Here is a 12643-nt window from a genome sequence, read left to right on the forward strand (position 1 = left end):
ATTTGATTACCACAAACATAAAACTGTAAGTAGAATGATAACTTCAAACAGGTGACTTAAAATAATAATCAACATCCGTTACAATTTCAAATTCTTAGAAATATATCAATTTTACTGGAAAATATGAAGAAATCGAAAGATATCTCTTCGTTGCATTCAGATAGAAACTAGACATGTAATCAAATGCATGCTTTGAAATTACTCTAAACAAATACTACGAAGGTGAAATTGCCAATATACTGAAAGGTTAGAATCTGACCAACAGTGAGATTGTTATCCCTTGTGAATTTATCCCAGCCCTTTGCAAACCTGTAACATTTCTTCATTTTCCGAACATCAACATTCCAAAGTGTTTCACCTACGGATAAGAAAACTGTAGTACGTCTACCCCATTTTGCATAAAAAGTTCTCATCCACCTTGGAATATACTGCATAAATGGAAAAAATTCGATTTGAGTAAATAGATAAGATTTGGTATTTAAAAATTTTATATGATATAAAGTATACCACTCCATGACCACGCTGATCAACAAGAGAAAGTAACAATCGAACTCTGAAAGTATTGTCTTGATCAGGAACTAAGGCATCATGGTCTGAAATTTAAGATTGTTAGGTAATTGTTAAAATAATTTGAAGAAGACAGAGTATCATTTTATTGAGAAACTGCAGAACTGATGGTACAACTTTTATACTAACCTTCTTCTACATCATCATCTCCTTCCGCTTGAATCATCATTTCCATTTCATTGTTTTCTGAAGAACAGATGCACTATGTAAAATTAAACGAATCAGGAAACATAGATTATGCTATATGTTCCAAAGTAAAAGTATATATACCTTGAAGAATATTTTCATCATCTGATATGATAATAACAACATCATTTACAGGAGGATACATGAAATCCTCAAAGCGGAAATATTTTTCTATGTCGCGGAAGTGGTTCATGCACTGGTAATCAAATACTGTGATGGCAAATGTAGAGTTTCCCAAGTACTTAAAGAAAATTACAAAGTTCTCATCGATATCATACTTCCCAAAGAATCGACGAAGCCCATAAATTTTACAGGTTCTAGGACAGTACTTGAATTTTGAACGATATCCACCTCCAAGTTCAATGTTTATAACATCACTAATGGTATCACCGTGAACATCTGAGAACATTTTCGGAAGTTCCTGAATGAGTAAAAAATGCAATTAACATATAATCATTCATATATCTCATTGGTAAATGTACAAGGTATTACCAATTCAGCTTCTTCAAGGACATAATGGCTGATAAATTTGAAAAAAATTGATCTTGAGTTCTGTAAAGACACATCTGTTGTATAAGAAATTTCAGAACTCAAACATTTTGGTAATTGGAAGAAAGTTAAATGCAATTAAGGTCAATATACCTAAACTTGATCCTGCTGCACCTAAAGTTGCTTTATCAATAAACTGGTAGAGGAAGTTCCTACATAATAAATTACAAAAAATCATAATACCTCAGTGAACAACACATGCAGACATTTTTTTACAATAATTTTACTTACAAGTTTGCCTTGCTCGAAGTGTGATGGATAATTGAGACATATGAAGTTTATTTCCCTATCTTGACTTTCCATCTGCAAAGACAAAATTGGAACAATAAGTCTGTGCCTGAAACCCTAGATATGTTATAAGTTGAAACAATTGTGCTACAAGCATTGTAACTATAATATGAGAAAAGGAATCGAGAAAAAGGAACACAAATTCGATTAAGACACAACATTTAAGATCTGTGTATAAGAAGATTGGAGTATGAAGGTTGAATGAGAGTAATAAACCGTGAGTTTAGATTATATCTCAGTTGAAATTTTGAGTAATTAATTAGGTGGTTGTGGAATTAGAAAATGCAAAATAAGTAACATCTTTAATTTACATAAATGAATTAGTTGGGGTTACAAAACGAGTTAATTAACAACATTAAGGTAATGAATTTAAAGTTAAAAATATAATATATAATTTAATGTCAAATAAACAATTCGAAACAAAATAAAGGTTCAAAGAATATATTTACTCCTGGATAGTATTAATGTTATAAACGCCGCAGCAATGCGTGCAAAAATCCTAATGTTCTATATTTTGGCCTTCCAAAAAAAATTTCTGGTTCCCCTATAACTACACTGGTGGAAGTCGCGGCCTGCCAGGTTGGGCAATCCCTCTTTATATCCATCCACTTAAGTAAGCAATGTGAATGGAAGACATGTTTCACATGGCGTTACTTGCACATATAGGTTCGGACAAGTTAGTTAACAGGGAGTGCCTAGCTACCTTTTAGCCTTAAACATTTTTTAATTCGCTAAATTTTACATAGCCTTAAACTTCAAGCTGAAAGCTGTCCAAAAGTACCATGGCAAAAAATCTGGATGTTGAGTGAAAATCAATGGGCGTCATGCAAATGACACAGTCACTGGCATGATTACCTCCTGATCCGGCCGTTTATGGTAATTATATTTTAGTGTGAAACATCTGCATGAGGATCTATGAAAGAAAAAGATCAAGTTCAGGATATGATTTTCATAATTTGACGAAAAAAATTACGAAGCCATGGTTTACAGAAGACAAAAGTGCAAGCAACAATGAAAAAGAGCATTATACAGACAGGACTCATGACTAAATTGACACAATACTACACTCTAAAAACATATCACGATTCACTGCCCTAAATGTTAAAACAAATATTATAATTACATCAAGGTTTTTTGAAAAACACAAGCGATTTAGAGTGATGTCTTATCAATCGATATGAGAACTCCTATGTATGAAATTGATTGTGGTTCCTCATTTATTTAAGTATCCTTAAGCATTATAGTTATTGCAGCTCCTCAGAATATTGGTGGCACTCTCTTTTACAACAATATACAGGGACTTAGGCATTCTCTACCTTGATTTTATATAAAATAACAGGGAAGAGTTACATAAACTAATTAACAAAATAGAGAAGGGTTGCACGAAACTAATATCGGTGAAAAGTTACATCAAACCCTGCCAAAAAAATGAAGAATCGACAATCCAAGATTAGTGCTTTGCAGAAGAAGAATGTTTGCTCTGCAACCCAGTAAAACCCACAAATAGATGCCCACCAACTCCTGTCAGGCTTATGTGCATGAAGTTGGGGGGACATCCAAAGATATATAAGGAATTGCAAGCCGAGTTACACTCATTCCAATATGTAACTAGGCTTGTAGTGGCTTTCTTGGGTCACGAAAAATATTTGTGGCGATCTGAGGTATCCAGTAGGAGTGCACAACCAGAGTAATAACTGGAAGGAATTTAGGGAACTCATACGTGCACAGAATAACTCCCAAAAGGATACCACCTGCAAAACGTAAACCATAAAGATGTGTGAGTGTGAAGTAGCACTACTTCCCTACTAAGAATAAATATCCATAACTTTTATTCCACAAAAAAGTTATACGCCATCAAATGTTTTTATCAGAAATCTTATTTTACAAGTACACAAATGCTTTTCTTTCAAATGCAGAAGAAGAGTATAGCTTAGGATTGCAACTGTTCTGGAGCAGAACTGGCAACCGTATATATCCTCTCAAAAGAATCATGATTATGTTTTCTGGTATAATAATATCTTCTGTTACTAGAATGAACCTTACATATACTGCCAAACACTACAACAGCACAACGTTGCACAAGCTCATTCAATAAAATGATCATAATCTTAGCATTGCATGTACGAATATCAGAACACGTAATCCAAGTAACAGAGATACATGTTAGATTGGGGAAGCAATTCAAAATTTAAAATTGAAAAAGGTATCTTCCTATGCAGAGTGGCCCGAGATTCAGGTATAAGTGCATTCATAGTGATAAATGTTCAATGTGAATCTCAAGTTATGAATTTCAAAGGTATGCATACAGAACAGAAATTCATTACAAACAGCTAAGCAAAATTTTTACTCACAGAAATAAATACAAAGAACTGAAAGTTCACGCCTCGCTTCCACACTCTGTATGTAATTTGTAGACCTATTTGCCTTCCATATATGGAGAAAAAATCTCAACTCACAAAAAGAGAAGACAACAAACTTGAAGAATGCAGCAGTGGCAAATGCGTTATACAATTGTTCTGCATACATGAAGAAGTGACGATTATGGAGAACACAATTAGTGAGAAATAGTTTTTTAAAATAATATAATTTGGTCAATGCCAAAACAGAGAATAAGTTTTATTCTAATTACCAACTGTGATTCCTGCAGTCAGATGTAAAAGACAAAGGTATGCATCCATGATAGCCTGTTGTCCAATTGTGAAACTTGAAACTTTGACAGCTCCCTGACAGTAGGATGGAATATCCGTCAGCTAGTATATAACAAAACTGCAGATATCCAAAAAATAAGAACGGTACAAGTGTCTCAAAACAACAAAACTGCAGTAGCTGATCACTAGCACAAATTGAGAATCCTACAGAAGCAACAAATAGGATCGAGATGGAACCCTTACAGATTGCGTGTTGCTATGTTTCCTTTGTTGAATTAACAGGAGAACTTGAAGGAGAGAGATCTAATATATGTCAGACGGTTAAGGAAAATCAACCATTCTCAATCTATAAATACATAATGTTGGATCAAGTAATGTTAGAGAAGGATACAAAAGTGACCATCAGGTTGTAATTAAATGCTTTGTCAAAGAACATCTCAGTGTTTACAGAAGTTGCATTCAATTGCATGGGCGGCAGACAATCTCCATTGTCATCCATCAAAAATCTTACCAATGCGGCTTCTATATGGTAACTACTCCCATCTTCATCTAAACAAAGTAAAAGCACAATATAAATATATAACACTGCAGTCCACTACAGCCAGCTGAAAATTATTTTCACAAATTTTGAGCAATTGTGCCTAAATATAAGTTACCATTGGGGCACAGCGCAATGGAAGGCATAATACTTTGCATTATTTATATTATAATTTCTGAAACTGAAAAAATAAATAACATTGAGAGTTTACGCTCCATGGAAAAGGACGTACTACTTTGCATGGACGGAACACGTGATATCCGAGCCCTTACTGTGATGTTACAATGTTTCTCCATGTCGATCACAGGTGCTACAACAAGAATGAACAAGTTAGTAATTAGTATGGACTCTAGCCAATACAGAGTTAGAAAAAAAATTGCAAATAATGAAGTAGATATCACACAGAGTTTTCTGTTCCAAATCTTGACCCATTGAAACTCTTGAAAATCCTGGGATGTGAGAAGTCCAAACTGTTTCAAGGAATAGCACGTGATGTAAGTTAAAAATTTCAAAACTCCAGTCAAACACATGCATTAAAGTTAGTTTTTAGAGAAATTTAACAATTGATATTTGTCAGGGAGAAACTTCACAGAAAAAGTGAATATTAGAGAAAACACCCCCCCCCCGAAACACCCTCAAAATCACAGAATTTAGTGCTTTCGCACAACAGGCACCAAAGTCTTGTTGATCCTCGAGAACGTGATATGGAAGAATATGTATAATGGGTGAGTTAAGTACATGGAAATATTTAAGGTTTAAATTTTTGCAATCTCATGTCTATATAAAGAGCCAGTTGAAATTTAATTGGGAATTGTTCTTAGGAATAGGCACTGTTGCAACTACATCTTCTGATTACCATATAATAAACACATATTGCTAACTAATTAAGCACATGCTGAACTTGGTCAACTGAAACACACGCCGGGTATTAGATGACTAGTTTAACTAAAAGAAAGGTTAACAATGAGTAACTGAAGTCCCGTAGTTGCTAAATCTCATTGATATAGTCCAAGTTCTACAGCTTATCACGTCCTGCTGCTGCATATGATATGCCAGTGTGCCACAAGTAACAGGGTAAATTACGTGATAAGGAACTATACAATGGCAAATAACATTACTATTAATTTGTGATAACAATTAGTGATGTGAGATACTTTAATCACAATTTACTATCAAGTATCATATGGCCAAAAACAACATTCAATTCAAATTGTTATGATAATTACCGAGTAATGTGGATTGGAGATATTGTAATCATCTTTGTATCCAGATTCTCCTGCTTTTTCTCTGCAATATAATTATACATATATCAGTACTGAGCATGCTATAAGATTTATAACTGGAGTCACGGGTGCAAATCATATCAGTACGTGTAGGCTACTGCTCGAAGTAGTCGTAAGGGCCATATATAATCCCCTTCTATTTTGATTGTTGCACCCCAGACTTTATGTTCATCTTCAAACACCTTATAGAATATAACCATCCCCTGCCGATGGGAAAATGGAAACTAAAAATGAGTTCTTCTTAAGGAGAAAAACGACAAAAGCGAGCCAAATCAAGATTAAATCAACAATAGCATAATGCAAACATCCTAGTTAGGCTAAACATGCAAGATGATAATGTAAACTGAAGTAAACAAGTATGTTGCCTACCCGATAGAAGAACACTATAAAACATTAAACAGTTACAGATGAAATCACTAGGCAAAAACTTCAGCCACAAAAATCAAGCCAGGGAATAAGGACGAATCTCATTTTTTACCAAATCAATCAGACAGTTGTTAGTCCTCAGTCAGTTGGTATCCCCTAAATGGAAGGGCCATAAAATGATAACAAGAAAAGCTTGACATCTAATCCAGTAAACAAAACACACAAAGTTTGACAAACTGAATCACAAGGTATAGGAGTTGATGCGGAATTTTACGGAAACTCAACATTAAGAGGCAAACAGCGGAGCAGGAACTAGTAGTGATCAGAAAACAAGAAGAACAAAGGAGAGGCTCTTATATATTCACTTAACAGGTGAGGCCCAAGTAAGGATCTAAATATTCTAACTTAAAGAACCTAAAGTTTTGTGCAATATATTCAAATCATAGTAGTCCTCGGTTCTGCCTTCCAATCAGCAGAAACCAATCCACTGGGCGATCTAGCCAATTCAAAGCAACGTAGATCTGTTGAAGATTTTCAGAAGTAACAATCCTTGTTGAAAGTGGTAGCTTGGTTTGCAAAGGTCAATAAGTCTGCTCCTCTATTGCAGATTCCTCCTAAAAGTTAAGAATGGAGTCATGGACGTTGAAATGCAAAACCATCTCTATCTTGTAACACCATGAACCTGGCTTGATCTTGTAAAGAGAAACAGCGGCCTATTAATATACTTCCATACAGGGACCAACAGGTTTTTTGCAGCAACTAAGAATGACAAATCTGCAAACAACGTTAACTTAGGATTGAAAGTGGAAAAATGAATCTACAGGCCACAAGCTAACTAGTCTTCTTTTAGCCACCAATACAAGATACCAAGTTTTGAATTGGAACAGAGGTGGTGGAATGCAAGATCTTTCTTTAGGTGGGCTGCATTCACAATGCAGATATTTGGCAAGCAAAAGGAATATCAAAATTCATAATCATGAGCTTAAAAACAAAATTCAGATTTTTTCACCCCCTTCATTCAGTTTAAAGAAGGCTCTAAAATTCAGCACGGTTCGTGCTGAAATTAGTTCAAAGAAAAAATAAAGACGTCATACACAACTCCAAAATACTCCTTATAGGATACTACTGAAACTTAAATTGGACTAATTTCCTAGTTAATTCAGCCGTAGTTGTTTATGTTCAAAGCCCCACGCGGGGTAAAACACGTGGATGCATAATAAATTTAAATTCATGCACAAACTTTTGGACTTCTATTATCGCAACAATTTCTTTTCAGAACGTCACTGATGACGTTGTCAGGGTTCCGTTACTTTCTATTGGATTTCGCATGACATTACTGCATCAGACAACATGCATCCATATTAAGAATCATAAAGATTCGGACGAATCAAACATATTACCTTAACATGATATACCCCTTTACTTGTTGGGGGTACTGATCAATTTGAGGACAGAGTCACCGCTGGACTTTCTTATTATAGGATTGCTTTCCGTGGGATTCATTAAGCGCCAAGATCCTGCATATAAGATGCCATTCAAAACAACTATACATTGAGATCTAAAACCAAAGTTTCCAAAAGAGTTAATATGAACATAAGGTAACTCGAGACCTTGTGTGATGACGTGCAACTACTGTGTGCAGACATGCATAAAACGTATAGACTATAGTAGTATAGCACTTAATACAACACAGAAAGAACTGAAATGCTAAAGACTTGGGGAACATCCTCAAATTTGTGCACTCCAATTCTCTGCTTAACGCCTAATTGACCTAACAAAAAACCACCATTTTTTTTTGTTATTAAGTCCTACAATCTCCACTATTACCACAGTCCTCCACAAATGCAATACAACTACAAAGAAATTACTCAAAAATAAGCACTCAAACACACAAATTGACAAAAAATATCATGAAGTAGCTGTAATAAACCTTCAACTGAACATTCATTTTAAACAGTAGCTGATCAATATATAGTCAGAAAACGATAACTACATAATCCAAAAAAAAACAAGTGCAAAAACCAGCCAACCTGCATACTTTCCGGTAATGTTCCAATCAAAAGGTGATGTTGGTTGCCACTGCAAAAAAACATCAAGCCAATAATTACTAAACCACAACATACCGGCCCTAATCAAGCCTCATCAAATAAAACTTAAATTGTCAAGAAACATCAAAGATCATCAAAAACACAATCTTTACTAACAAATTAAAACATAAACTAACCTGATCGTCGGTTGAATGAGTAGTATTACTTATTGATTGCACCGCAGTGGCAAGAGGGGCAAAGAGAACTAAAACAACAGATAAACTTAGGAAAACTCTAATCAAGACAGTTGTGAAATGTAAATTTGTGATCACAGAGTCCATTTTGTAAAGTGAATTGAAATGAAATGTGGTTCTTATCAGGTGTGTGCTAGATTGTAGTAGCAGTAGATAAAGAGTAAGAAATGTTTCAACAACATAACCCCTTTACTAGCTAGTGTAACATTATAAGCATGCAGTTTCTTGACACGTATAGACATAGCTAAAAAAGCTTACGCATACAGAGGTGTATGTCTATCTTTTAAGAAATAGTGGTAGTTGTTCTACCGTTTATGGAGTTACCGACTTAAAATTTGTGTGTTCTTTGTTGGAGAATGTTTTGTTTAGATTTTATACTTTATGAAAGGGAAAAAATCAAAAAAATAAGCCACCCCACCAAAGTAAAATTTTTAAATCTTAATTTTTTAAATCTTAATGTGTACATAAAAGGTTTGGTTATTTTTGCTCCTACATATATATTAATAATTTTCTTTAACTTGTTTCATTTTTATTTTATTCAAAATTATAGTTTTGAAAATATTGTTAAATAAATTTGTAATCATTTACAAATCAAATATTATATAATATTGATATGTAAATTATATAGCCTTTCTTTTATATTTTCACATATTTTTTGAATATTAGATTAGAGGTTTAAAATAATGTAACTAAAAAAATTGAACTTTTTTATTAATTTGATTTTTTTCCCTTCATAAATAAATTCTAAATTGTTTATCTTTTTAAAGTATCTCTAAAATTTAATCAAAGTTATAATAAGTTAGTATAAATATATTTAAAATACTCTCTCTATTTATAAATGTTTGAAAATAGTTATAGATCGAGGGAGAACGAGAAAGATAGGGGGAAGGACAGAGAGGGGGTGAGAGGGAGAGAAGTTAAAAAAAATGGAATGGGAAGATGAAAATGATATTTTTGCAATTTAATTGTTTGTGTGTTTAAAAAGATAGTAAATTTGCAAGATTTTAAATAAGGTAGTAAAGTTGCAAATAAATATCCAAAAGTTGGTATATTTGTCAAATTTTTTATATTTTAAAATCTAAAAACACTTTGATGGAACACAATAATACAACATACAAACGGTAACATTTGATATTGACTCACCTTACTTAATTGCAATAGTATTAGATTGGCTGCAGACACATTATATTGTTGAGTATCCAACAACGAAAGCAAAATTCAAAGCGAATAAACAAGAACAAGAAAATAAACGACAATAACACAAGACAAAGATTTACGTGGTTCACAAATTCATAGTTCACAAGCCGCACTAATTCTGTATTGATCTCTCACAATTTGTTGTGTTATGATTTTACAATAACATGAGTATTTATAAGAGAAGAAATTAGGTCTAAATCAAATTATAGTCCAAATCTGAAAAGTAGACTAATCCATAAACTAATCTGAATAGTTTATTTTCATGAGTTTAATTAATAGTCTCCACAAACCCAACAATCTCCCACTTGGAGTCTGGCCAATCTTCACTTCACTCTTGTAAGTCTAGTAAAATTAATTATTCAATCAATAACTCTAACTAGTGCAGCGCCTTCTCATCAATCAATTCTGAAGGTCAGTTAAAGTTACGCAAAGCTTCAACTTTTCATTCATAACCACCTTAGTCAACATATCTGCAGGATTCTTTGAACAAAGAATTTTCATCAAGAAAATGTATCATTGCTTATCAACTCTCTTCTAAAGTGATATTTCAGTTGAATATGCCTCGTCCTAGCATGAAACGCGGGATTCTTCGCAAGATGAATAGCACTCTGACTATCGCTATACAAAGCACTGTCCGCCTGTTTCTTGCCCAACTCCTCAAGAAAATTCTTCAACCAAATCATCTCCTTGCTAGCTTCAGAGATAGCCATATATTCTGCTTATGTGGTTGAAAGAGCAACACTCTTTGAAGTCGAGACATCCAACTAACTGCGGTGTAACCCAAAATGAACATATAACCCCTTGTACTTTTTCTTGTATCCAAACATCCACCCAAATCTGCATCAGAGAACCCTTCCAAGATAACATCTTTATTACTGAAACATAGTACAACCTTGGATGTGCCTTTCAAGTAGCGTAACAACCACTTGACTGCTTCCCAATGCTCTTCCTGGATTAGACATAAATCAGCTAACAAATCCCACTGAATGAGCAATGTTTAGCCTTGTACACGTCATAACATAAATTAAACTGCCAATTGCAGATGCATAAGGAACTTTAGCCATATCTTTCTTGCCTTCATCCGTTTTAGGTGATTGCTTTTGTGAGATTAAAGTGACTCGCCAATGGTGTACTTCTGGTCTTCGCATCCTGGACACTGAATTTCTGCAATAGTTTCTCAACATACTTTTCTTGAGATAATTTTAAAGTACCTTCAACTCTATCCCTTATAATACTCATACCAAGTATCTATTTTGCTGCACCCATATCATTTATCTCAAACTCCTCAGACATCTGTCTCTTTAACGTGTTGATTTCCTTCATGTTTGATCATGCTATCAACATGTCATCAACATAAAACAATAATATGATATAAGATAAATTAAACTGTTTAAAGTAACAACAATGATCCATAGCTGTATCCATTCTTCATCATAAAGTTGTCAAACTTCAAGTATCATTGTCTTGGTGCTTGCTTTAAACCATACAAGCTTTTTATAAGCTTGCAGATAAGGTTTTCTTTCCCAGCTACCTGAAATCCCTCTAGCTGAACCATGTAGATATCTTCCTCAAAATTACCATGTAAGAATGCAGTCTTAACATCTAGTTGCTCTAGATGTAACTCCTATGCAGCCATAATACTTAGCACAATTCTAACTGTAAACATCTTAACACGGGAGAAAATATATCGGTATAGTCAATACCCTTTTTTGTTGATAACCTTTGACTACTAACCTTGCCTTGTATCTCTTACTGCCATCATGTTCTTTGATCCTGAACACCCACTTATTCTGTAAAGCCTTCTTTCCTGCTGGTAACTCTGTTAAAGATCAAGTCTCATTCTTCTCAAGAGAACTCATCTCCTCATCCAAGGCTGGTTTCTACTGAACTGAATCATCCACTTGTACTGCCTCTGAATAACACTGAGGCTCCCGTCCTCGGTCAATAACATATAATATGCTGAAGGAGAATATCTTGTGTGGCCTCACACTTCTGCTAGATTTACTTACCACAACATATGGAGTTACTGGAACCCTGTCATCAATATTCTCTGAACTCCCATTATTTCCTGCAAGATCTGTTTCTGTAATATCTTCAAGCAGTGCTTCCCTTTCTCAGATTGTTCCTTTGTAAACTCGGAATCGACTACAAGCTTATCCTTATACATTGTATTCTCAATATAAGTAACATCTCTACTTCTAATGACCTTCTTAGTCAGTTCATCCTAGAAACGGTAACCCATATCATCTGGATAACCAATGAAGATACACTTCTTTGCTTTCGGATCAAGCTTGTCCATGTCGGAATATTTAACACGCACATAAGAAACACAAAAAATTCGCAAGTGTGAAAGATTTACCTTTTTTTCCTGCCACTCTTCTTTAGGAATCTTGAACCCCAAAGGACTTGAAGGTCCTCTATTTATGAGATACGTTTTTGTGCTAACTGCATCTGCCCAAAACATCTTTGGCAACCCTGCATGTAATCTCATACTCTTGGCACTCTCATTCAAGGTTCTATTCATGGCTCTGCAACACCATTCTGATGTGGTGTCTATGCAATAGTTGTAATCATTCTAATCCCAAATTTCGCGCAATAACTTTTAAACGCATCACTACTGTATTCACCACCATTATCTGACATCAAACTCTTCACCTTCAAACCGGTCTGATTTTCAACTTCAGTCTTCCATTTCTGAAAGTAGAAAACGCTTCTGATTTATTCTTCAAAAAATAAACTC

General features: G+C 34.3%; 1 pseudogene; it reads right to left on the reverse strand.

Moving 5' to 3' along the window:
- Positions 1 to 203: 203 nt before the first annotated feature.
- LOC141701383 (transmembrane E3 ubiquitin-protein ligase FLY2-like) lies at positions 204 to 7848 on the reverse strand (annotated as a pseudogene).
- Positions 7849 to 12643: the final 4795 nt, after the last annotated feature.

Source organism: Apium graveolens, unplaced genomic scaffold, assembly GCF_009905375.1.
Source record: "Apium graveolens cultivar Ventura unplaced genomic scaffold, ASM990537v1 ctg3791, whole genome shotgun sequence".
Classification (NCBI taxonomy): Eukaryota; Viridiplantae; Streptophyta; class Magnoliopsida; order Apiales; family Apiaceae; genus Apium; species Apium graveolens.